Source organism: Topomyia yanbarensis, chromosome 1 (genome assembly GCF_030247195.1).
Source record: "Topomyia yanbarensis strain Yona2022 chromosome 1, ASM3024719v1, whole genome shotgun sequence".
Taxonomy (NCBI): domain Eukaryota; kingdom Metazoa; phylum Arthropoda; class Insecta; order Diptera; family Culicidae; genus Topomyia; species Topomyia yanbarensis.
In genome coordinates, this window is record NC_080670.1 from 110,506,604 (window position 1) to 110,534,103 (window position 27,500).

A 27,500-nucleotide genomic window follows, 5' to 3' on the forward strand; every position below is an offset into this window, starting at 1 on the left:
TTTGATGTTAAATGTGTTCAAGGTGCATGAAACGTCGAGATTTGATGCAAACTCGAAAAAAAAATTTGACGACGATTCACTTTTTGGATTTTGGCACATTTTTGCCTTTCTCATATAGAAAGGTTATGCAATCACTCTGAAAAACGTCAACCTAATGCCGGCCCGGAGGGCCGAGTGTCATATCCCATTCGACTCAGTTCGTCGAGATCGGAAAAAGTCTGTATGTGTGCGTATGTGTGTGTATGTGTGTGTGTGTGTATGTGTGTGTGTGTATGTATGTGCGTATGTGTCAAATAATGTCACTCATTTTTCTCAGAGATGGCTGGACCGATTTGCCCAAACTTAGTCTCAAATGAAAGGTGCAACCTTCCCATCGGCTGCTATTGAATTTTGGATCGATCGGAATTCTGGTTGCGGAATTACGGGTTTCAGAGTGCGGCCACACAGAAATTTCTCATATAAACTATAGGAAAAATTAAAAATAGAATTTTTATTTTTGATGTTAAATGTGTTCAAGGTGCATGAAACGTCGAGATTTGATGCAAACTCGAAAAAAAATTTGACGACGATTCACTTTTTTGGATTTTGGCACATTTTTGCCTTTCTCATATAGAAAGGTTATGCAATCACTCTGAAAAACGTCAACCTAATCCCGGCCCGGAGGGCCGAGTGTCATATCCCATTCGACTCAGTTCGTCGAGATCGGAAAAAGTCTGTATGTGTGTGTGTATGTGTGTATGTATGTAAGTGTGTGTATGTGTGTGTGTATGTATGTGCGTATGTGTCAAATAATGTCACTCATTTTTCTCAGAGATGGCTGGACCGATTTGCCCAAACTTAGTCTCAAATGAAAGGTGCAACCTTCCCATCGGCTGCTATTGAATTTTGGATCGATCGGAATTCTGGTTGCGGAATTACGGGTTTCAGAGTGCGGCCACACAGAAATTTCTCATATAAACTATAGGAAAAATTAAAAATAGAATTTTTATTTTTGATGTTAAATGTGTTCAAGGTGCATGAAACGTCGAGATTTGATGCAAACTCGAAAAAAAAATTTGACGACGATTCACTTTTTGGATTTTGGCACATTTTTGCCTTTCTCATATAGAAAGGTTATGCAATCACTCTGAAAAACGTCAACCTAATGCCGGCCCGGAGGGCCGAGTGTCATATCCCATTCGACTCAGTTCGTCGAGATCGGAAAAAGTCTGTATGTGTGCGTATGTGTGTGTATGTGTGTGTGTGTGTATGTGTGTGTGTGTATGTATGTGCGTATGTGTCAAATAATGTCACTCATTTTTCTCAGAGATGGCTGGACCGATTTACCCAAACTTAGTCTCAAATGAAAGGTGCAACCTTCCCATCGGCTGCTATTGAATTTTGGATCGATCGGAATTCTGGTTCCGGAATTACGGGTTTCAGAGTGCGGCCACACAGAAATTTCTCATATAAACTATAGGAAAAATTAAAAATAGAATTTTTATTTTTGATGTTAAATGTGTTCAAGGTGCATGAAACGTCGAGATTTGATGCAAACTCGAAAAAAAATTTGACGACGATTCACTTTTTGGATTTTGACACATTTTTGCCTTTCTCATATAGAAAGGTTATGCAATCACTCTGAAAAACGTCAACCTAATCCCGGCCCGGAGGGCCGAGTGTCATATCCCATTCGACTCAGTTCGTCGAGATCGGAAAAAGTCTGTATGTGTGTGTATGTGTGTGTATGTGTGTGTGTGTATGTATGTGCGTATGTGTCAAATAATGTCACTCATTTTTCTCAGAGATGGCTGGACCGATTTGCCCAAACTTAGTCTCAAATGAAAGGTGCAACCTTCCCATCGGCTGCTATTGAATTTTGGATCGATCGGAATTACGGGTTTCAGAGTGCGGCCACACAGAAATTTCTCATATAAACTATAGGAAAAATTAAAAATAGAATTTTTTATTTTTGATGTTAAATGTGTTCAAGGTGCATGAAACGTCGAGATTTGATGCAAACTCGAAAAAAAATTTGACGACGATTCACTTTTTTGGATTTTGGCACATTTTTGCCTTTCTCATATAGAAAGGTTATGCAATCACTCTGAAAAACGTCAACCTAATCCCGGCCCGGAGGGCCGAGTGTCATATCCCATTCGACTCAGTTCGTCGAGATCGGAAAAAGTCTGTATGTGTGTGTGTATGTGTGTATGTATGTAAGTGTGTGTATGTGTGTGTGTATGTATGTGCGTATGTGTCAAATAATGTCACTCATTTTTCTCAGAGATGGCTGGACCGATTTGCCCAAACTTAGTCTCAAATGAAAGGTGCAACCTTCCCATCGGCTGCTATTGAATTTTGGATCGATCGGAATTCTGGTTCCGAAATTACGGGTTTCAGAGTGCGGCCACACAGAAATTTCTCATATAAACTATAGGAAAAATTAAAAATAGAATTTTTATTTTTGATGTTAAATGTGTTCAAGGTGCATGAAACGTCGAGATTTGATGCAAACTCGAAAAAAAATTTGACGACGATTCACTTTTTTGGATTTTGGCAAATTTTTGCCTTTCTCATATAGAAAGGTTATGCAATCACTCTGAAAAACGTCAACCTAATCCCGGCCCGGAGGGCCGAGTGTCATATCCCATTCGACTCAGTTCGTCGAGATCGGAAAAAGTCTGTATGTGTGCGTATGTGTGTGTATGTGTGTGTGTGTGTATGTGTGTGTGTATGTATGTGCGTATGTGTCAAATAATGTCACTAATTTTTCTCAGAGATGGCTGGACCGATTTGCCCAAACTTAGTCTCAAATGAAAGATGCAACCTTCCCATCGGCTGCTATTGAATTTTGGATCGATCGGAATTCTGGCTCCGGAATTACGGGTTTCAGAGTGCGGCCACACAGAAATTTCTCATATAAACTATAGGAAAAATTAAAAATAGAATTTTTATTTTTGATGTTAAATGTGTTCAAGGTGCATGAAACGTCGAGATTTGATGCAAACTCGAAAAAAAAATTTGACGACGATTCACTTTTTGGATTTTGGCACATTTTTGCCTTTCTCATATAGAAAGGTTATGCAATCACTCTGAAAAACGTCAACCTAATCCCGGCCCGGAGGGCCGAGTGTCATATCCCATTCGACTCAGTTCGTCGAGATCGGAAAAAGTCTGTATGTGTGCGTATGTGTGTGTATGTGTGTGTGTGTATGTATGTGCGTATGTGTCAAATAATGTCACTCATTTTTCTCAGAGATGGCTGGACCGATTTGCCCAAACTTAGTCTCAAATGAAAGGTGCAACCTTCCCATCGGCTGCTATTGAATTTTGGATCGATCGAAATTACGGGTTTCAGAGTGCGGTCGCACAGAAATTTCTCATATAAACTATAGGAAAAATTAAAAATAGAATTTTTTTATTTTTGATGTTAAATGTGTTCAAGGTGCATGAAACGTCGAGATTTGATGCAAACTCGAAAAAAAATTTGACGACGATTCACTTTTTTGGATTTTGGCACATTTTTGCCTTTCTCATATAGAAAGGTTATGCAATCACTCTGAAAAACGTCAACCTAATCCCGGCCCGGAGGGCCGAGTGTCATATCCCATTCGACTCAGTTCGTCGAGATCGGAAAAAGTCTGTATGTGTGTGTATGTATATATGTGTGTGTATGTGTGTGTGTATGTGTGTGTATGTGTGTCTGTGTGTATGTATGTGCGTATGTGTCAAATAATGTCACTCATTTTTCTCAGAGATGGCTGGACCGATTTGCCCAAACTTAGTCTCAAATGAAAGGTGCAACCTTCCCATCGGCTGCTATTGAATTTTGGATCGATCGGAATTACGGGTTTCAGAGTGCGGCCACACAGAAATTTCTCATATAAACTATAGGAAAAATTAAAAATAGAATTTTTATTTTTGATGTTAAATGTGTTCAAGGTGCATGAAACGTCGAGATTTGATGCAAACTCGAAAAAAAATTTGACGACGATTCACTTTTTGGATTTTGGCAACTTTTTGCCTTTCTCATATAGAAAGGTTATGCAATCACTCTGAAAAACGTCAACCTAATCCCGGCCCGGAGGTCCGAGTGTCATATCCCATTCGACTCAGGTCGTCGAGATCGGAAAAAGTCTGTATGTGTGTGTGTATGTATGTATGTGTGTGTATGTGTGTGTATGTGTGTCTGTGTGTATGTATGTGCGTATGTGTCAAATAATGTCACTCATTTTTCTCAGAGATGGCTGGACCGATTTGCCCAAACTTAGTCTCAAATGAAAGGTGCAACCTTCCCATCGGCTGCTATTGAATTTTGGATCGATCGGAATTACGGGTTTCAGAGTGCGGCCACACAGAAATTTCTCATATAAACTATAGGAAAAATTAAAAATAGAATTTTTATTTTTGATGTTAAATGTGTTCAAGGTGCATGAAACGTCGAGATTTGATGCAAACTCGAAAAAAAATTTGACGACGATTCACTTTTTTGGATTTTGGCACATTTTTGCCTTTCTCATATAGAAAGGTTATGCAATCACTCTGAAAAACGTCAACCTAATCCCGGCCCGGAGGGCCGAGTGTCACATCCCATTCGACTCAGTTCGTCGAGATCGGAAAAAGTCTGTATGTGTGTGTATGTATGTATGTGTGTGTATGTGTGTGTGTATGTGTGTGTGTATGTATGTGCGTATGTGTCAAATAATGTCACTCATTTTTCTCAGAGATGGCTGGACCGATTTGCCCAAACTTAGTCTCAAATGAAAGGTGCAACCTTCCCATCGGCTGCTATTGAATTTTGGATCGATCGGAATTCTGGTTCCGGAATTACGGGTTTCAGAGTGCGGCCACACAGAAATTTCTCATATAAACTATAGGAAAAATTAAAAATAGAATTTTTATTTTTGATGTTAAATGTGTTCAAGGTGCATGAAACGTCGAGATTTGATGCAAACTCGAAAAAAAATTTGACGACGATTCACTTTTTTGGATTTTGGCACATTTTTGCCTTTCTCATATAGAAAGGTTATGCAATCACTCTGAAAAACGTCAACCTAATCCCGGCCCGGAGGGCCGCGTGTCATATCCCATTCGACTCAGTTCGTCGAGATCGGAAAAAGTCTGTATGTGTGTGTATGTATGTATGTGTGTGTGTGTATGTATGTGCGTATGTGTCAAATAATGTCACTCATTTTTCTCAGAGATGGCTGGACCGATTTGCCCAAACTTAGTCTCAAATGAAAGGTGCAACCTTCCCATCGGCTGCTATTGAATTTTGGATCGATAGGAATTCTGGTTCCGGAATTACGGGTTTCAGAGTGCGGCCACACAGAAATTTCTCATATAAACTATAGGAAAAATTAAAAATAGAATTTTTATTTTTGATGTTAAATGTGTTCAAGGTGCATGAAACGTCGAGATTTGATGCAAACTCGAAAAAAAATTTGACGACTATTCACTTTTTTGGATTTTGGCACATTTTTGCCTTTCTCATATAGAAAGGTTATGCAATCACTCTGAAAAACGTCAACCTAATCCCGGCCAAGGAGGAGGGCCAAATTTTTTTTTGACTCTCATAAGGTTTCTGGATTTTAACAGGGGCGTAGTTGATTGTTTACGGAGATGGGTTACAACCCCCCCCCTCTACTGTTCACTTCCCTCCTTTAAAAATCTCCTTAAATCACCCCTCAGACCACCACCCCATCCAGCCCTCATACCCCTCCCTTTCAACCCCATCATCTTTAAACCACCACTATATCACAAAGCATACCAATTTAAGCTCGGGAGTCGTTCGTTCATGGGACTTTCGCCCTCCTCACATACACACCCCCGCATGACAAAATGAGTTAGCAAGCAGATAACATTGATCTAATGCTGATTAGGCTAATGGAGTATTATATTTTTTTATTTCAAGTGTTTCACCGTCAACACGTAGCTCATCAAGTTCGTGGCTGGCATGCCATTGTGTATAAGTGCAAAGTGTACTAAGAATGTAATGGACATTTCCACAATTATGTTGAACATAAAAAGCCTCCGTGCCATAGTTTAGAGAAATGAGAAAGGCACAATTGCACCGCTAGGTGGATTAAAACAGGTTTTTATAAATAAATCTTTTTATTTTTATAATTTTAGAAGATTTTTTGGAAGAATATGATTTATACCAATAATTTCTACTTTTGGATTAGTAAAAATTTTTTTATTAATTGGATTTATAAGATTAAAAATTTTTGATTAAGGATGAAGAGAATATTTTGGAGGACAATTATTATATATTCAATTAAAAAATTATTCTTTATATATTCAAGAATTTCAGAATAATAATTTAAAAATTTATTTATTGAGATATATAATATGAGTATTTATTTTAGTTATTTTATTATTTTGAAATTATTTAAATAGCTTATATATATAGAGCATAATATTGAAGATATTAAGGAAATTATTTTAATTTTTAAATAAAGTATTTATAAAAAAAAATATTTTTATTTTTATATTGAAAATATAATGTTTTAATTAAACTATATAAATAAAATATGATGATCAAGAAAAAGCTGCTAACTTTTTTCTTTAATGGTTTAATTCCATTTATATTTTTAAAAATTAATTTAATTGGAATATAAATATTCATTGAAATCATTAACCGTGATATACCTCCTTTTAAATGCAAATTAAATGTTATAATTAACTATTATCCTAAAATAAGGATGATTGAACATCTATGATTAGGTCGAAACTAATTGCACTTTATTGCTTCATATTTAATAATTAATTATTTCATTCTAATATTCCTTGATTTCATTCATGGTAAAGTCCAATTAATAAAATTAAAATGAAAAATAATCTTCTAATAATTCAGTTGATTAAATTTGATGATTTAATAATTAAAATTATTGGTAAAATTAAAGCAATTTCAACATCAAAAATTAAGAAAATAATTGCAATTAAAAAAAATCGTAGGGAAAAAGGTAATCGTGAATAATTTATTGGATCAAATCCACATTCAAATGGTGAACATTTTTCTCGATCTATAATAGTTTTTTTTGATAAGAAAGTTGCAATTATTATTATGATAATGGTAATAATTAAAATAATGATACTTATAATAAAAAATAATATAATTATGATCCTGTGAAGCACAGTCTTATTATATTATATTATATTATATTATATTATCACTTTCGCGCTCGGGATACAGTAGCTTATCAATTCGCTCAAATTGCTCCCAAGTAATTATCTTTTCCTGAAAACTTTCCTCAAATCACCACCATTGTCGGTCACGTAATAGTCCTAGCTGGAATCTCTTCCAGTAAAGTGAAGTTAAAGTGAAATCTAAGCGATTAATAGTGAAATTACTAAAAAACTATTGTTATAATTAACACGCGTCGCTGACGCCTTTCATGAACACATACATATCAGCGACATAGTGTAAATAGTGTGTGCACTGAGTACCAAGTGGAAGCTAAACGGTTACTTTTTCGTACGTTTTCTCGTCTTCGTGAGGATTAAAAACGAAATAAATAGTGGTGGACTGCACCGGACAAATGTCCGGCTGCTCCTCTGGCCCCTCCGGGGGCACAGCAGGAACGATACGCCGAAGTAATATGCCAGAATGGATGCTTGGATCAAATGACATGGGTCAAGAAATGGTATTTGTGTTGCGCCGAAAAACAAATGAAAAAGATCAAGAGGGAGAAACTGCTGCTTTGCCGGACTCTTTCATAGTAGGCACTTCAATCGAAATGAAAGTTGGTGTAAAAGAAGCCAGAACAATTAAAGCGTCGCGCGAAGGTCGAGGATCGCGGTACCTTCTTCGCACCAGCTCTAAGATCATTGCTGAAAAGTTTACAGAAATCACAGAATTAACGGACGGCACCAAGATAGAAATCGCTCCACATCCTACTCTCAACACGGTTAAAGGCGTAGTATATGATCCGGACACCATCAACAAAGACGAAGAACAGATACTGGACCACCTCAAAGCCCAAGGCATACATACTGTACGAAGAATCAAAAAGCGCGTAAAAGGTACCCTACAAAATACTCCACTACTGGTCCTGTCATTTCACGGCACGGTCGTACCGAAGTATATCTACTTTGGGCTGTTGCGAATCCAAGTGCGTGTCTACTACCCTTCACCATTGATTTGTTTTAATTGTGGTCTTTACGGACACTCAAAAAAACACTGTCAACAAGCTGGAATCTGCCTAAGTTGCTCCAAATCGTATGATATATCCTAGGGAGAGCAATGTAAAAACCAACAACATTGTCTCCACTGCAAATCTGAGCATCAAGTTACATCACGCGACTGCCCAAAGTACAAACAGGAAGAAAAAATCGTCCGATTGAAAATTGACACAAATATATCGTTTGCCGAAGCAAGACGTATACTCACCGAAGACACTAAACGAGAGACTTTTGCTGGAGTTGTCCAAGAACAAATTCAGCAGCAACTGGCTGCTAAAGACCAAACAATAGCTACCCTCCAGAAGCAAGTAGCTATGCTAACGAAGGAGCTTGCTGCATTGAAAAACCTACTGAAATCACGCACTGCGAGCAACAAACTTCAGCCACATTCCAATCACCGACAACGAATATCTCTCCATTCACACCCACGCAGCCAAATTCAACTGTACAAAACCCCCGCCTATCTCGAAAGAACCAGTCCTTTATCTCTCTACAACCTAACCAACAAGACAACCGCAAAAGCAATAGGAATGAGTATGATATTCACACTCGCAGCAGAAGTGGCAAACGTTACATGGAGATTAGACTGCCCAGAAAAATGATGAAATTTTGAAAACTCAATCGGCCCACCCCTGAGTCGATTCCTAGTCCCACCAGGAGTACTTGTACCAAATTTGAAGCAAATCGGACAAGTCTAACTACCGGACCAACGTGCCTGAAGTTTATATTGGATTTTTCAACAATTTACATGAAGAAAACTCACTAGCTCGAATTTTCGCCGCTAGGGGGCACTGTATACATCGTATTATCACTGTAAGTGAAAATAAGAAAGATATTTTAATTATCTACAACTTAGTCGAAGACTGCTAGTAAATCCGGCTATGTTAAAAGAAGTTATTAAACTTTTAACGAAGTGATGTCTGAGTCAGTTTTGCATGGGGCCTAGCAGTGCATGGTTGTGTATCAGTACTCGAGTCCCGCGAACTATATATTTTTGTGAAATAATGGTTAGATTTAGCCGAATAGTATGTTTACAAGAATTATAGTAAATAATACGAGTTATGTTTTGGTTAGAAAATTTTAGTTCCACCTGTGACCGCATAGAGGGCGCCACTACTAACTTTTCATAGAAGAGAGATAGAGTATCAAGATATTCAGAAGAAATACTGAAAAATGCCTGTTCTATAACTTTGTAGAAGACACCAAATTTCTATCTCTCTCCGTTGAAAAGTTAGTGTTGGCACCCTCTATGCGGTAACAGGTGGAACTAAAATTTTCTAATCGAAGCATGACTCGTATTATTTACTATAATTCTTCTGAACATACCATTGAGCTAAACCTAACGATTATTTCACAAAAATGTTTAGTTCGTGTGAATCGAGTACTGATACACAACCATGCACTATTAGGCCCCATGCAAAACTGACTCAGACATCACTTCGTTAAAAGTTTAATAACTTCTTTTAACAAAGTCGGATTAACTTGCAGTCTTCGACTAAGTTGTAGACAATTCAATTATCCTTCTTATTTTCACTTACAGTGATAATACGATGCATACAGTGCCACCTAGCGGCGAAAATGCGTGCTGGTGGGTTTTCTCCATGTAAATTATTGAAAATTCCCATACAAACTTCAGGCCCGTTGGTCCGGTAGTTAGACTTGTCCAATTTGCTTCAAATTTGGTGCAAGTACTCCTGGTGGGACTAGGAATCGACGCAGAGGTGGGCCGATAGGGGTCATTTTTTTCCTGTCACCCTAATGGAGATATCACCTACCGAAGCTGCTAACCATCGGGGTAAGCGTACTGCACCGACAACTTCAAATAGCACAATCACCAGCACCGAGAAGAATAATGGACCGAGCACATAGTGAAGAAACATACTGGAACACTCAAAATAACAACCTTGCAATGAAAAACAACAATGGAATGGATGAACGACCTTTACTGCCCTGTAGTAACAATTTCAACGCTTCCCGCCCGCTAGATGACAACCAAACATTCAGCTCGATTCCCATCACAACCAAAATATCTGCCCTAACAGCTGCTGAATATGATAGGACTCACAACATCACCAGCGTACCATCGACAAGCAAGAAAAACACCTTCTCAACACGTGATTCGCCAAGAGCGAGGCCCCCCTCGTCGACCCTGACCAGTGATGTACCGGATCATTCCGACGAGCCTCTGGCGGCTGTCGACGTGGGCTGTCCGTACTCCCGGGCAAGTATTCAAAAACATTTTAGCTCTAACGCACAGTCAAATGCCACTATTTTCCCCACCAATTCAGAACCCGATGCAGAGCTTCACCCTGTTGGCTTCAGCAGCGCTCAATCTCATCAAATAGAACGAGAATATGTAATGGACGCCCAGGATTATACGGATGAAATAACGCAAAAGAAGCTTGCATTCGGATTTCGCTACAAGAATCCCATCGAGATGGATCTCTACAACAACAATATGGAACAATATTCACCTTCAATAGTTTCATCTGACTCTGAACCAATAACAATCACGATCGCTTCAGTCTATCTTCCGCCCACAGAAAAAAAACGCTGCCGAAATGTTAGGCGAACTGTTGAGAGAGCTTCCAAAGCCAGTACTCTTATTAGGCGACTTGAATGCTCATCACACAGCATGGGGTAGTAGGACTACCAATTCAGCGTATACAGCCAAAAAAAGAGGTGAAACTATTTTAGATTTGGTCGTTCAACATAACATGATTGTCCTCAATAACGGAACTCATACGCGCATTGACCCTTCTACAGGGGCCTCCCAAGCACTCGACGTTTCCATTTGTTCAGCTTCGCATGCTGCTAAGTTCGATTGGAAAGTTCTACTAGACTACTCTGGTTGTGACCACCTACCTATATTGATTGACTCACCTTGCAACACTATCGAACAACACCATCATCGAGCTAAATGGATATTTGAAAAGGCTAACTAGGGCCTCTACGAAGAAATAACAAAAGACACTCTTCGTTCGTGTTCCACTCTCACGGTGGATGAATTCACAGACCGGATCATAGCTGCTGCAGAATCTAGCATTCCCAAAACCACAGGCAGTGTAGGACGAAAAGCTGTCGCTTGGTGGAACGAGCAAGTCAAAGCTGTAATTAAAACCAGACGTAAATGCTTACGTGCCCTTCGTCACTTAAAAGAGGACGACCCGCGAAAAAATGCCGCGCTGAAACAATTCCAAGAGGCTCGATCTGTCTGCCGCAAAACAATACAAGAAGCAAAGCAGAAAAGTTGGGATAGCTTTGTTGAAAGTATTAACCCGGATACCCCAACAAGCCAAGTGTGGAGTAACATTAACAGGCTTCAGGGTAAAAGGTACAACAACACAATATCACTGAATCTATCAACAGGACATACCAACGATCCGCAACAGGTAGCAAATGCACTGGCTGATGAATATCAACATAAATCATCCAACGAACACTACCCCGCAGACTTTCGGAAAAAAACACAAAACAGACAACTGTGCAGCCTTCAAGAATCAACGCCCAAACCTACACAAACGCTACAATATGGACTTCACTATAGAAGAACTTATGTGGGCACTTAATCGGAGGGGTGGTTGTTCTACAGGTGTGGATAACGTTAGTTACGTACTATTGCAACGTCTTCCATTCTCAGCAAAAACAGCCCTGCTGGAACTGTTCAACAGAGTATGGGATAGTGGTAGTTTTCCTGCTAAATGGAAAGTTGGAATTATAATTCCTATCCCAAAACCGGAAACAGACCGTAGTAAACCCGATGGATACAGGCCGATAACACTGTTGAGTTGTCTCGGCAAGCTATTCGAAAGAATGGTCAATCGAAGGCTTATAACTGAACTGGAGACTACTGGCAAATTAGATTCACGTCAGCACGCGTTCCGTGCCGGAAAAGGAGTTGACACTCACTTCGCAAGGCTAGAATCCCTCATCAGTCTAGAAAAAGATGAGCATGTGGAGATCGTATCTCTAGACATTTCAAAAGCATACGATACGACGTATAGACCCGCAATTCTACGAACCTTAGCAGGGTGGCGAATTTCCGGGCGTATGATGAATACTCTGTCCAGTTTCCTTTCCGACAGATACTTTCAAGTAGCTGCAAACGGTTCCTTATCTACAATAAGAAAAGCTGATAACGGAGTACCGCAAGGTTCAATTTTGTCTGTGACACTGTTCCTCGTGGCTATGGAACCAATTTTCAACGTATGAAATTTTATAGACATCTGTGGGGATAATATAGCTATCATTTGGGACTAAGTTTATGAAAATCGGCCCTACCATTTTCGAGAAACTGATATGAGTTTGCTAGTTTTGAAAGATAGCCGCTTTTCCCTGGCACTTCCGGAACCGTCTATGGTGGTCAATGTAATCAACGAAAATTTGTTTGGACGTTGGTGACCTAGAACTGCAAATTTAAGTTGTTTCAGAGACATTTTAGCGAAATTTTGTTGATTTTTAAAGCTCGGCCTCGCTTGCGATGATTAATGGAACACGCGTGGAGCAATTTCGATTTCGTTGGGGCTATGGAGAAACCTACGCCGGATGCCCACTCCACTACAGGTAAACTTCGATATAACGTACATTTCCATTTAAAAAATGTTCGTTATATCGAATTGTACGTTATATCGAAGCATACAAAAAAATCACAAAATTGTTGTTCATGGTACTTTATTTTGTAGAATTTTGACAAAGCGTAACTAATTTTTAAAATCTAATCTACTTAGCAGTGTGAAACAACTTTTCTTATGCGAAAATTATGTGGTTCCATGTAATTATTCTTTTTTGCTTAAATGAATTAAATCTGAAATCTAAACCAAAATGCAATTATCATAGAATTATATTGAAAATATTCTTATTCCTTTCCTTATTAATAAGCCATCAGTCAATTATTATTCTGTCTGATCTCGTAAAATGTTTTTGCCTTTCTCAATAGAAAGGTATTGCAATTGCTCTGAAAATCGAATTTTAACGGAGGCTCGGAGGGCCGAGTGACATATACCATTCGATTCAGCTCGTCGAGTTCGGCAAATGTCTGTGCGTGTGTATGTATATATGCGTGTGTATGTGCGTCTGTGTATGTGTATGTGACCAAAAATGTCACTCATTTTTCTCAGAGATGGCTGATCCGATTTTGACAAACTTAGTCTTAAATGAAAGATACAACGTTCCCATAAGCTGTTATTGAATTTCTGATAGATCCGACTTCCGGTTCCGGAATTACAGGGTGGTGAGCACGATCACGCAGAAAATGTCGATTTTAATAAATTCTGCAATGAATGTATAAAGGTGAAAAATTTTCCAAACTATGACTACAACTGCTTCGATTTGTAGTATTAGATCACTAACATCCATTCAAAGTCTCTTTGGCCGTATTGGCCACCATCATCGGTTCCGGAAGCCCCGGCGGAAGCATCTAAATTCAGAATAACAGTCACATCGGTTTCTCGGAGATGGCTAGACCGAATCAACCAAACTTAGTCTCAAAAGAAAGGTATTGCGTCCCCGTAAATGGCTATTAAATTTTATACCGAACCGACTTCCGGTTCCGGAGTTACGGGTTGTGGCGTGCAATCACATAGCAAATTATGATTCAAACCGAAACTCTGATGAAAGCAAAAAAGGTAAAAATTTCGCTAAAATGTCTCTGAAACAACTTAAATTTGCAGTTCTAGGTCACCAACGTCCAAACAAATTTTCGTTGATTACATTGACCACCATAGACGGTTCCGGAAGTGCCCGGGAAAAGCGGCTATCTTTCAAAACTAGCAAACTCATATCAGTTTCTCGAAAATGGTAGGGCCGATTTTCATAAACTTAGTCCCAAATGATAGCTATATTATCCCCACAGATGTCTATAAAATTTCATACGGATCGCTTATATGGTTCCGGAAATATAGACTGAACCGTCCGGTCACATGAAATTCCCATATAAGCCGGAACTCAAATTTTTTTTCAAATGGGGGACCCCATGAAATTTCAAAAATCGAATTCGTATTTTTGATGCAAAACATCTTTAAAATGCATGAAACGTCGAGATTTTCTTGAAGCAACTGTGTCTGACTGTTATTAAGCATTGCACATGCTGTTTTTTGTTGCACAGCATTCCATGGAAAACATTGTAATTCAGCCCAGATTTAACCGTCCCGAAACCATCCATCAATGGCCACACCAATATTCTTAATTCTAGTTTTTCTTGTTTCCAGTTAGAACTTACTGATCATGTATTATTCATTGAGATAAATGGTTGGTTTTGATAAACTACGATACGATCATACGCAAATAAAATTGGATAAAAACCTCTCGAAACCTTCAATGAAGTAGCCAATTGCTAACATCCTCAATAGAAGCTCAATTAGTACGTTTTAAGATTGTGTATGACATATTCAATTCTTAAAATATGGAATACATGAATAATCGAAGAAAAATTTGGACCAGAAAAATAAATTTTAAAATATGTACGTTATATCGAGGCAAAATGTACGTTATATCGAGTGACGCTATATCGAGGGTACGTTGTATCGAGGGTACGTTATATCGAAGTTTACCTGTACTGCTGCGACTGCTTTTCTTAATCTCTGACGAATCATACCATGGTTGTTTCCTTTCACTATTAGTATGACATCGTCTGCATACACGAGGATTTCGGCATCGGGTGCAATTACGTTGAAAATTGGTTCCATAGCCACGAGGAACAGTGTCACAGACAAAATTGAACCTTGCGGTACTCCGTTATCAGCTTTTCTTATTGTAGATAAGGAACCCCCCGTGTTCGAAGTTTAAAAATTTTGGGAATTCTATTCGATTCCAGGTTCAATTTTCTGAAGCACTTCGCAACCGTCAAGCAAAATTGCCGCAAGAAAATTCGCATTCTGCGAATACTTGGATATCGTCTCAAAAGAAGTAGCAGAGCTACCTTACTGAGAGTAGGGTTCGCTTTGGTTGTGTCAAAGCTATTCTTCGGTCTCGGAATAACGAGCACTAACATGGAAGCAATGGAAAGAATACTAGGTCCCTTCTACAACGACGTAGCCCGTGAATCAGCTGGTGCATTTCCAACAAGCCCTATTATCTCCATCATGGCTGAGGCTGGCTGTCTACCCTTTCATTTAGCATTAATTCAACGCCTATGTCAACTTGCCGTTCGTCTATCAGAAAAAAATGAAAACACAGAGTACCCGCTGCTGCAAAGAGCAAAAACAATTCTACTGGAAACAACCGGAAGCCCCTTTCCAGCTGTATGCAAAACGCTTAGAAATACAGATAGAGTATGGTATGCGCCAGCCCCTAAAGTTGATAACAATCTTAGGCGAACTATTAGAGCTGGCGCGAATAAAAATACAGTTCTGCCTAAGTTTAAAGAATTCATCTCCAGTCATTACAGTAAACACGATCAGATATACACAGATGGTTCCAAAGACAACAACAAAATCGGAGCTGGAGTAGTTATGAACAACAACCATTTCTGCATCCGCTTGCCAGATACATGCAGTGTATTTTCTGCTGAAGCATATGCATTAAAAACTGCTGTTCGAACGTGCATAGAGGGGAAAACGTCATTATCTTGACCGACTCCGCAAGTTGCATTCACGCCCTAATCGGAGGTCGATCCAAACATCTCTGGATACAGGCAATTGAAAAAGTCACCGAAGAACAGGACATCACGTTCAGCTGGATACCTGGTCACTCTGGAATAGTAGGCAACGAGATAGCAGACGAACTTGCTAAACAAGGAAGAAATCAAATGCAACTAGACATCCCTGTAGCTGCAGTAGATGCTGTTCGGGCAATCAAAACCAGAATTTGGGAAGTATGGGAATCAGAATGGCATCAAAGTCACGTCCATTTGCGGCAAATCAAACAAAAACCCACAAAAGTTCCGGACCGGAAATGCCCATCTGAACAACGTGTTTTAACACGAGCTAGAATAGGACACACACGAATCACCCACGCACATTTGATGAATAATAAGCCCTCACCAGTGTGCGTATACTGCGGCGTACAGGTGACAATACAACACTTGCTAGTCGAATGCAAAGGACTAGAACAAATTCGGAAAAACTGTGGCATCATAGGTTCACTCTCTGAAATATTGGCGCTCACCACCGAGAAGGAAAAATCTGCTATAAAGTTCTTGAGAGCTGGTAACCTGTTCAATGAAATCTAAGTTCTTATATTGTAATCTGAATTTATCATGATATTATATAAGTTTTTTTTTTCTTTCTTTATCTCGACACGAATGCCACCGCCGTGGTAAAGTGTCGCTAATAAACTAATAATAATAATAATAATAATAATAATAATAATAACATAATTATTTATACTAAAATAAATTAGTCCTTATGATTGGAAGTCAAATATACAAATATATACTTTATAAATTAACTACCTCATCAATAAATAGAAATATATAAAAATAATCAAACTACATCAACAAAATGTCAATATCAAGCTGCAGCTTCAAATCCAAAATGATGTCTTTTTGAAAAATGATTATTAATATGACGAAAAAAACATACTGTTAAAAATGTAGTTCCAATTAATACATGAAGACCATGAAATCCAGTTGCTATAAAAAAGGTTGATCCATAAGTTCTATCTGCAATAGTAAATGGTGATTCAATATATTCATAAGCTTGTAAAATTGAGAAATAAAATCCTAATAAAATTGTAAAAAATAAACTTTGTGTAGTTTGAGTATGATTATTTTCTATTAAGCTATGATGTGCTCATGTAACAGTAACTCCAGAAGCAAGTAAAATTGCTGTATTTAATAAAGGAATTTGAAAAGGATTAAATGGAATAATTCCTATAGGTGGTCAGTTTATACCTAATTCAATAGTTGGTGATAAACTTCTATGAAAAAAGATCAAAAAAATGAAATAAAAAAAAATTTCAGAAATAATAAATAAAATTATACCTCATCGTAATCCTAATGTAACTGAAAATGAGTGAAGTCCTTGAAATGTTCCTTCTTGTGAAATATCTCGTCATCATTGATATATAGTTATTAGAATAATAATATTTCCTAAAATAAATTGTGATATATTATATTGGTGAAATCATTGAGTAAATCCTGTAACAGTTGTTATTGTTCCAATAGCACCAGTTAAAGGCCATGGTCTATAATCAACTAAATGAAAAGGATGATTTGAATGAGTTGTCATTAATTAGTTTCACTTGAATAACGTGTTCTTAATACAGAAAATACATAAGATTGAATAATTGCAACTGCTGATTCTAAGATTAATAGAGCAATTTGAGTAATTAAAATTAATGATAAAATAATATAAGATGTTGATATAGGGCCTGTATTTCCTAATAAAGTTAATAAAAGATGACCTGCAATTAAATTGGCAGTTAATCGAACAGCTAAAGTTCCTGGTCGAATTACATTTCTAATAGTTTCAATACATACTATAAAAGGTATTAAAATACCTGGAGTACCTTGAGAAACTAAGTGGGTAAATATATGTTGGGTATGACAAATTCATCCATATAATATAAAACTTAATCAAAGAGGAAAAGCTAATGTTAAAGTTAAAGTTAAATGACTAGTTCTAGTAAAAATATAAGGAAATAATCCTAAAAAATTATTAAATATAATTAAAGAAAAAAGTGAAATAAATATTAATGTTCTTCCATTGTGAATATTAGAATTTAATAGAAGTTTAAATTCTTTATGGAGAGTTAAAGATAAATTATTTCAAATAATTTGAAATCGATTTGGTATTAATCAAAAAGAAAAAGGAATAATTAATAATCCTAAAAATGTTCTTAATCTATTTAATGATAAATTTATAATTGAAGTAGAAGGATCAAATACAGAAAATAAATTTGTTATCATTTTCAAGATATAGAAGGTTGTTTAAATATTAAAGATTGTGAAAATTTTAAAGATAAATAAAAAAATAATAATAATTTTTTACATTAAAAATTATTAAAGTAAATCTAAAAATAATAAAAAAAAAAAAAAAAAAAAAAAAAAAGAAATTGTTAATTTACTATAATATGATTTAAGAGATCATTACTTACTTTCAGTCATCTAATGAATCAATTTTAGAAGTAATTCATTTAATGAAATAATTTATTGGAATTCTTTCAATAACAATTGGTATAAAACTATGATTAGCTCCACAAATTTCTGAACATTGTCCAAAAAATAATCCTGGTTGATTTATTAAAAAATTTGATTGATTTAATCGTCCAGGAGTAGCATCAATTTTAATTCCTAGAGCTGGAATTGTTCAAGAATGAAGTACATCTGTAGCTGTAACTAAAATTCGAATTTGAGTATTAAAAGGTAAAATAATACGATTATCTACATCTAATAGACGAAAATTATTATTATTTAATTCATTTGTAGGAATTATATAAGAATCAAATTCTAAATTATTAAAATTTGAATATTCATAACTTCAATATCATTGATGACCAATTGTTTTTAAAGTAATTAATGGAGAATTAATTTCATCTATTAAGTATAATAAATGAAGAGATGGAAATGCAATAAATATTAAAATAATAGCAGGTAAAATTGTTCAAATAATTTCAATAGTTTGTCCATGTAGTAAAAATCGATTATTAAATTTATTGAAAAATAATAGAATTATTATATAGGAAATTAATATTGTAATTATAATTAAAATTAAAATTGTATAATCATGGAAAAAATTCAATTATTCTATTAATGGAGATAAACTATTTTGTAAACCTAAATTTGATCATGTTGCCATTTTCTAATAAAAAAAATTTTTTATATATGAAGCTTAAATTCATTGCACTAATCTGCCATATTAGAAATTAGAAGATGTTAATAATGGTAATTCTAGATAAGTATGTTCTATAGGTGGTATAGAGTGGAATCATTCAATAGAAGAAGATAGTTGTATAGGGAATAAAGGATTTCGTTGAGAAATTATTCTTTCTCAAATAAGGCCATTACAAATCTTTTTTAAAAATTATGTCCAAGTACAAATTTTTTTCTGAAGGGGGGGGCAAACAAAAAATAAATATTTATTTTAATAAAAACAATTTTTTTTCTTTTTGCATTTTCTTTCGATTGTTCTCATGGACATTTCCGCAGGGTGATTTCGTATAGCGGGGTTGAGCTATTTGTTTTACTAGAAAAATTCAAGCAAACATTACTGAATCAATCAAAAGTTCACATAGGAAAGGGATGCTAAAGTTTTCGTTTTAAATAATTTTCCGAACAGTGCAATTTCTAAATTCCCAATAAGAGCTTGAAAGTTCTCTAAGAACTTAAAAAACATTTAAGAGTACATTAAGGTATTAACTTTTGGTTGCTTGAATAGTTTTCGTTCCGTTATGGCGGCACATGGACCGACTGTACACATAAGGCATGGAAATCGGTCAAAGGTGAACCTGCTTGATAACAATGTACAGAAACAGGATTGCAACATTTCACTTATGGACTTTTGGAAAACATTCTGAAATGAATCCAAAGGTAAAGTGTGCGTCAATGGAATTATTTATCTCAGATATGGTTTTCTCTGATATTTTTTCTATTGCGTATTTCATATACAGTAGCCTGGCGAACGTACATCCTGTGCATACTATACTTTTTCGAACTCTAGTGGAAACATCAGCTTTGGTTTATCGCTTGTGCTTGAAGACTTGTAGATTTGTTTGTTTGGTACATGATAGTAATTCGGCTCGGTTCCGTGTACATCTTCGAAATCTTTGCATTTTTCTCCATCTTGTTGCGCAGTAGGTAGCCATATCAGAGAAATTCATTTACGGATTTATGAAATGTATAGCAATCATCAGTTCATTTTTTGCCTTTTTCATATAAGGAAGACTGTGCAATCACTCTGAAACTCGACTTTTTAAGCTACACCCGGAGTGTCGAGTGTCATATACCACTAGATTCAGTTCGTCGATATCTGAAAATGTCGACTGCATCGAAGCGTTATATCGTGGGGAGGCTGATTCAGTCTTAAGACAAAATGATACATTAGAGCGGTTTAGCTCCGAACACATATCCGGCTAATCGCAGTGGTGAACTTCCGTTAGCCATTTGGCTCTCGTTTCTGTGAACCATTTAGTTCCTGTTTTCGCGAGCCATCTCAATTCCTCGTCGGAAGTTCTCCTGATACCGATGGCTTTTGCGCGAGTCATTTAGCTCCCAGTTTTGTCGCAATCTACTCGCATAGTATATAAATCCTACTCAAAGGGCCAACCAGTACTTGGCGAGGGCGGTTCGGCGATACTGGATGGAGCGTAGCTTCTAGTTCGCTGCTTCCAGTTCGTTGAAAACTCGACGACCCACCGCTGGTGCTTCACTCGACCTACTCGATCTTGTCCCTGACGGTGAAACTAGTCTGTTCACATGCTTCGGTCCAGCGATTTCCGCTGGTTCGTGGTGCCCAGTACACTGGCGCCTCAAGCAAAGCTGTGGTTACTCTCACAGCCTTCCCCTTAACATAATCGTCGTGACTTTAAAAGTTCAAGTCGATGATATATTTTCCGACCGCGCTGTCTTTCGGCTGCTAGTCATCACCAACTCTGTTTTATGATGGGCAATCGTCTCCGTGTCGAGTGTCTCCTCTTCTAGCGATTGTCCGATTACTTGGAACACCACATCATCCGTGAAGCCGAAAATCGTTATATCTCTGGGAAGCTTCAGCTTCAATACTCCATCGTACACTGCGTTCCACAGCGTCGAGTCGAGGAACGTCAGTTGTAGTTGTGATTCCCCCTTGTCTGTCTCGTAGATCAGTGTTCGGTACTGAAAGTAGCTCTATAATATCCTGCAGAGTTACTCGTGCTGTACAGCGTGTGGGCGATTGCTTCCCAGCTAGTACTATTGAAGCATTCTTCACGCCTAAGGGAACCACCACGCAAAAACGATATCCTTATCTCTGCTGTCTCCACAACTCCCACAACCGTTCGGGTGGATTTCACTGTAGACCTGCCTATAACGAAGCCGAATTATATGAGATGCCGTTCTCACGGTCCGCGTACTTCGTTAGCTTGTTCAGGATTACTCCTTCTCTCTAACATTACCAAGGGATATATTGACTACGCTGAAAGATTTCCATGCTGTCCCGGCATCGGAAGCAACATCAGCTTTTGTCGCTTCCAATTATCGGATCGTTTTGAAACTATCCGGGCTCTCATGTATCGCTTCACTTTTATGGCTTTCGCCATCTCGATAATCTGTTTGTTGGTAAATCGATCTTCATCTTTGTGATCATCCTCCTCACTGTACGGCGAGAATAGATTCATGTTGTGGGGAAAACCTTTCGATGGTGACCTCCATCTTTTCCGGGCACCTTTCAGGTGGTGCAGCTGAGCCTTTTATTTTTGTTGTGCCAACTTTGTAGGTCTTTCCTAAGGAAATTCGCGTTGGGTTTGTGGCAAGGCTTTCTTGTACAGCTTGACTGCTTTGTTGAGAGCGGTTCTTGCAGCTCGCTTCCCTCGAGCTTTCTGACTTCTTTTTAATTTTAAATATATTTTACACAGCTCAATGCGTTAGCACAACTGAGCCGTGGAGCGCACATTGTGGGTCATTTGGTCCGTCTTCTCTCGCGTTTTCGTTTACGTCCATGTCATCATCGGTACTGCATTCATCTTGCTCATCGTCGGATGTTCTTATTTGTTGTTTGTGCTTACGGGTCGCTATTGTAAATCCTTCTTCATCGGTATTAGATTCCTTATTGGTGGTGTTGGTTGTTGGTTTGGAAACATTTGCTGTAATCGTTGTTACTTCGATGTTGGTAATGGCAGATGGTTTAGTGGTACTGGGGCCGATCGTTGTTGAGCTGGTGTTTGTGAATGTCCGGTCTGCAGTCGTTGGTTTACCAACTGGTTGTGGTTTAACATACGATGATTGTATACCGGCTTTGCTCGTATCAGGTGGAATTTCTTTAGCAGTCTCTGCGCAAGGTTTCCTGTGGTGTAGCGGATGATCACAATATTGACAGGTAGGAATCTGTCCTGGGTGCGTGACTAGTGTTCGTTGAGAATATTCAACATCATTAGGTGATTAGCATGTGAAAGTCAAGTAAGAGGGAATAGGTTTTGTCGGACGCATTCTCACCACACGAACTTCGTTGTGGAGTCTTGGGAAGAAGTTCCTCCAACTATCTTCCTTAACACTATTCACCTCTCCGTATTTTGACAGGATTGATAGCGAAGGAACTAGTACGTGGTGCCAGGTCATGTATCTTTTTTTCGATACTGTCAACATCTATATACGTTGGAATACTGTATAAAATGTCATTACATTCGATGACGTGTTTCGTGTTGTTCTGGGAAGCGAATGATTCTGCTTGACTAATATTTTTTAACATGTTCAGTACCGCATGACGTAAATGGTGGAATTGCACCGCATAAAGTACCGCAAGCTACGTTGAACTTCAAGTTCTCCTTCAACATTTGCTCCCCTTCATGAATTGATGGTATTACCGGATATTTCGTTTAGTCAACAGCAACCAGTGGTGCAAATTTTCATTTTCAAATGCCAACTTTCAGCTCAATCAAACCCAACCATGATTCAAATTCAAAGCCTCCCTTAATCATTCACTTTAAAGTTGGCGGGATTTTCATAACCGAAGCGTACGTCTTCATTTCAAATTGATGCTTTTTCATTCACCAACCAAAGTTGTCATCTGCTCTGTAGAGGCCAGTTTAGGTTAAATGTTGACAGGTTTAGCTTAAATGTTTTCAAGCTTACATGAACAGCAAGAAGTATGTTCAGAGTAGTTTTGCTTGAAAAACTTAGTCAATATCCCAGTACAGAGATATTCACAAGGTAAATGAAATCGAAAATGAAAGGAAAATGATTGAGCAGCTCGACTGTTTGAATGAATGATGTAAACGAATAACTGCGAATTGAACATAGTAGGGCATGATTTGAGATTTGTTCTTCCTTCAAGTTCAAAACAACCTGGTGAAAATTTGCAGCTCTGACAGCAACACAGTTTGCCCGCATCGTGATATACTTTTGCTTGGCATTGTCACTCATTGTTTGTTCACGTATCACACACTAGGCAGAAGGAATCAATTTTTGCCAAGCGTCGCGCGGGTGTAAGTAAAGAAGCTAGAAATCGCTCCGCTATTGCAGCGGAGCGATTTCTAGCTTCTGAACTGAGCGAGATGAGAAACCGAAGTGATCTCCGACTTCTTCTCCAAGCTCGGAGGCAACTTATACGTAGATCGATAATCGTCGTATTGCACCCGGCGACCGTTTCTCAGTTTCCCATCCCTTGGTATGGTCGCATTACACGCCTTTGTTAGTAGTGCCGTGAACTCGTTCGCATTTAGGTTGAAGAGGATACCCTCAAATTCAAGTTCTTCGACGGACACGTTCCTGTGAAAAATCGCTGTTTTCCATCTTCACTCGTTTATATATCTCCTACATATTCATATTCATGTGTAGTTCATAGTCCTGTTATCAATGCTGTGCCAAATCGCTTGGTGGTCGCTGTGGATATATCCTCGCACGCTTTTCAGTCCATCTTTACGGTTACTCCAAGGATACAAAAATTAACATCGATAATGGATTCCCGGTTCTTCCTGCGGTAAGTGCCGATGATACCATTATTTGTAAGATCTATATTTAGCTTTGCTAGAGCATTCTTGATCGCTGATGGCCAGACAAAGTTCTTTTGATTCCAGCGTCTATCTCGAAAATTTCGCATGTTTCTGGTTCTTGGAATATTTCAGAATTAATGTCTCTTCGGCTTCTCGCAAAACGGCTTATTCGATTTTCACAAGCTTAGCCTTAAATGGAAGGTTTGGTAGCAGATTTTGATCTGATCAAGTTCATAAGAATCGCACATATGGCTGCGGAAATACGGTATGAATACTACGATCCCATATGAAATCTTTAAATGTCAAAAACCTTTCGGTAAAGCTCATGTATATAGAATATTGAACCACATATAAATCTCCAGGAGTCTGATTAGAATTCAGATTGTTTCCTTATCGAAATTATTTTCGAATGCAACGATCGATTATGTCTCGATCGACTGTTGAGTTTAATTTGGAATCGATTCAGAAGTCGGTCTGTATTAGCCTTTCCATGAGATGTTTGTTTGATAATACACAGATGGGTCCTTCCTTCCGCGCCCAGCAAACGTTTCATTTGATGTTGGACTGGATCGATGATCTCATTTAAACTTCACATTTACCCGAGAATGGTCAAAATAAAAATTATCATGGGATGGTAATTTCTAAAACTACCATAATAGTTTTCAGTTACGAAAAGCAAAACTCTATGGAAGCTATTTTTATTCTATAAAACGTGACAATTTTTTGAATTTTGGTTATTTAAAAAAAAATTATTTGCCCCCTGATTTTTTTCAGCGATTTTGCAGGGGGGGGGTGACATAATTTTTAAAAAATATTTGTAATGGCCTAATAAATAAAAAAAATAAAATTCCAAATAATGAAATTGATCTTCCTAATGAAGAAATAATATTTCATGTTAAATATCTATCAGGAAAATCAGAATATCGTCGGGGTATACCTGCTAATCCTAAAAAATGTTGAGGAAAACAAGGAAAATTAACTCCAATAAATATAATAAAAAATTGAATTTTTAATCATAAAGAATTTATAGTTAATCCAGTTAATAAAGGATATCAGTGAATAAATCCAGCTATAATAGCAAATACAGCTCCTATAGAAAGAACATAATGGAAATGAGCTACTACATAATAAGTATCATGAAGAATAATATCAATTGAAGAATTTGCTAAAATTACTCCTGTTAATCCTCCTACTGTAAATAAAAAAACAAATCCTAAAGTTCATAATAAAGCAGGATTATAATTTAATTGTGTTCCATGTAATGTAGCTAATCAACTGAAAATTTTAATTCCTGTAGGAATAGCAATAATTATAGTAGCGGAAGTGAAATAAGCTCGAGTATCAACATCTATACCTACTGTAAATATATGGTGAGCTCAAACAATAAATCCTAATAATCCAATTGCTAATATAGCATAAATTATTCCTAAAGTTCCAAATGTTTCTTTTTTTCCTCTTTCTTGTGAAATAATATGAGAAATTATTCCAAATCCGGGAAGAATTAAAATATATACTTCTGGATGTCCAAAAAATCAAAATAAATGTTGATATAAAATAGGATCTCCTCCACCAATAGGATCAAAGAATGAAGTATTAAAATTTCGATCCGTTAATAATATTGTAATAGCTCCTGCTAATACAGGAAGAGATAATAAAAGTAATAATGCAGTAATTACTACTGATCATACAAATAAAGGTATTCGATCTAATGTAATACCAGAAGAGCGTATATTAATTACTGTTGTAATAAAATTTACAGCTCCTAATATAGAAGAAATACCTGCTAGATGAAGAGAAAAAATAGAAAGATCAGCTGAAGCTCCAGCATGGGCATTTCCTGAAGAAAGAGGAGGGTAAACTGTTCAACCAGTTCCAGCTCCATTTTCAACTATGCTTCCTGAGAGGAGTAATATTAAAGAAGGTGGTAATAATCAAAAACTTATATTATTTATTCGAGGAAATGCTATATCAGGAGCTCCTAATATTAATGGAACAAGTCAATTTCCAAACCCTCCAATTATAATGGGTATAACTATAAAGAAAATTATAATAAATGCATGAGCTGTAACAATAACATTATAAATTTGATCATTACCAATAAAAGCACCAGGATGCCTTAATTCTGTTCGAATTAAAATTCTTAAAGAAGTTCCTACTATTCCTGATCAAGCTCCAAAAATAAAATATAATGTTCCAATATCTTTATGATTTGTTGAAAATAACCATTGTCGCATGAATTTTAATAAATTATTAAGAAATAATTTATTAAAATAAGAATTAAAAGATTATAACAAATATAATTAGTTTTGAAGACTAAGAGTTTAATTAACTTAAATTCTTAAAATAGAATATAAATTAAAGAAATAATTATTAAACCTATAATAGAGAAAAAATTTATACAAAAAATTAAAGTTAAATTTTTATTAGAGTATAAATTTAATAATATTCATGAATTTTTATTATAATTTAATATAAAAATTCTATAAGATAGTCGTAAATAATAAAAAAGAGTAATTAATGTTAAACAAACTATAATAAATAAGATAAAAAATTGATTTATATTAATAAGGTTTTGAATAACTAATCATTTGGGTAAAAATCCTAAAAATGGAGGTAATCCACCAAGAGATAATAAATTATTAAATAAAAAAAAATAATTAATGGGTTTATTATGTTAAAATTAAAAAATTGGTTAAAATGAAATAATTTAAAATTATTCAATATTAATAAAATTGATATTGATATAAAAGATTAAATAAAAAAATATCTTAATCATAATAATTCATTATTTATTATAGCTATTAATATTCAACTTAAATGATTAATAGAAGAAAAAGCTATTAATTTTCGTAAAGAGGTTTGATTTAATCCTCCTAATGCTCCAATAATAGCTGAAAGAATAATAGAAATTATAAGTAAATAATAATTTCAATTATATGAAATTAATATTAACACTCGGAATACCAAGGGGGTAAAAAAAATGGGAACGCTTACTTTGACCGGTCATATCTCAGCCGTTACATAATCGATTTTAAGTCTGTCTTCACCAATAGAAAGGTATATCTTTTGTGAACGCGTCGAATTACAAAAATAGAAGAATAGTGTTGTCTACAGTAAGTTACAGTAAAAAGAGAATAACAAAATCAGTGAGCAAAAAATGGGAACGCTTCTTTGACTTGCCATATCTTAGCTGTTTGCTCACCAATTTTAATTCTTTCTTCACCATTGGATAGGTAAATCTTTTATAAAAACAGTGAACAAAGAATGATGGAAAGCAAATTTGTATATCTGAAGTAATCGTAAAAAAAGTAATTGAGAGTCAGTGCAGACGAAATGAGTTTTTCTGTTCAAACAATCGTATCACGACCATTTGTCAGCCAATTTCAATTTTCCTTACACCAATGCAATCCTTAGAGCTTCTAGACTTGTAATATATGCAATAAATAGTAGATTTTCAAAAATTACTATACTTTTTCGAGTTTTTAGGAGATAAGATTTTTACAATGTACGTGGCATACGGCATTGAAATTCTTTGCGACTTGTTAGTTTTACGGTTTGAAAATTACCTGTTTACTCAATAGTTCTACATATTATACATGGATATTATTATATCAAAATGTTTGCACAAACATGGAGAAACACAATATTGTATGTAAGTTACTTAATAATAGAGTGTGTTAGGACGATTCAGTAAATACGAAGAAGTTCAGAATTTTAAAATATTCGTCATATAACTTCAAATTTGAAGCGATGACCTATACATTTTAATACAC

The 27,500-nt window shown here is 36.4% G+C and overlaps 1 protein-coding gene and 1 pseudogene across 1 annotated transcript in view; one reads left to right on the forward strand and one right to left on the reverse strand.

Annotated features, from left to right (window-relative positions):
- The window catches only part of LOC131694260 (syntaxin-binding protein 5), a 2,823,745-nt gene that overhangs the window by 1,598,627 nt on the left and 1,197,618 nt on the right, over positions 1–27,500 (forward strand). The gene's annotated exons all lie outside the window — the stretch shown is intronic.
- On the reverse strand, positions 18,218–18,902 carry LOC131694291 (cytochrome c oxidase subunit 2-like; annotated as a pseudogene).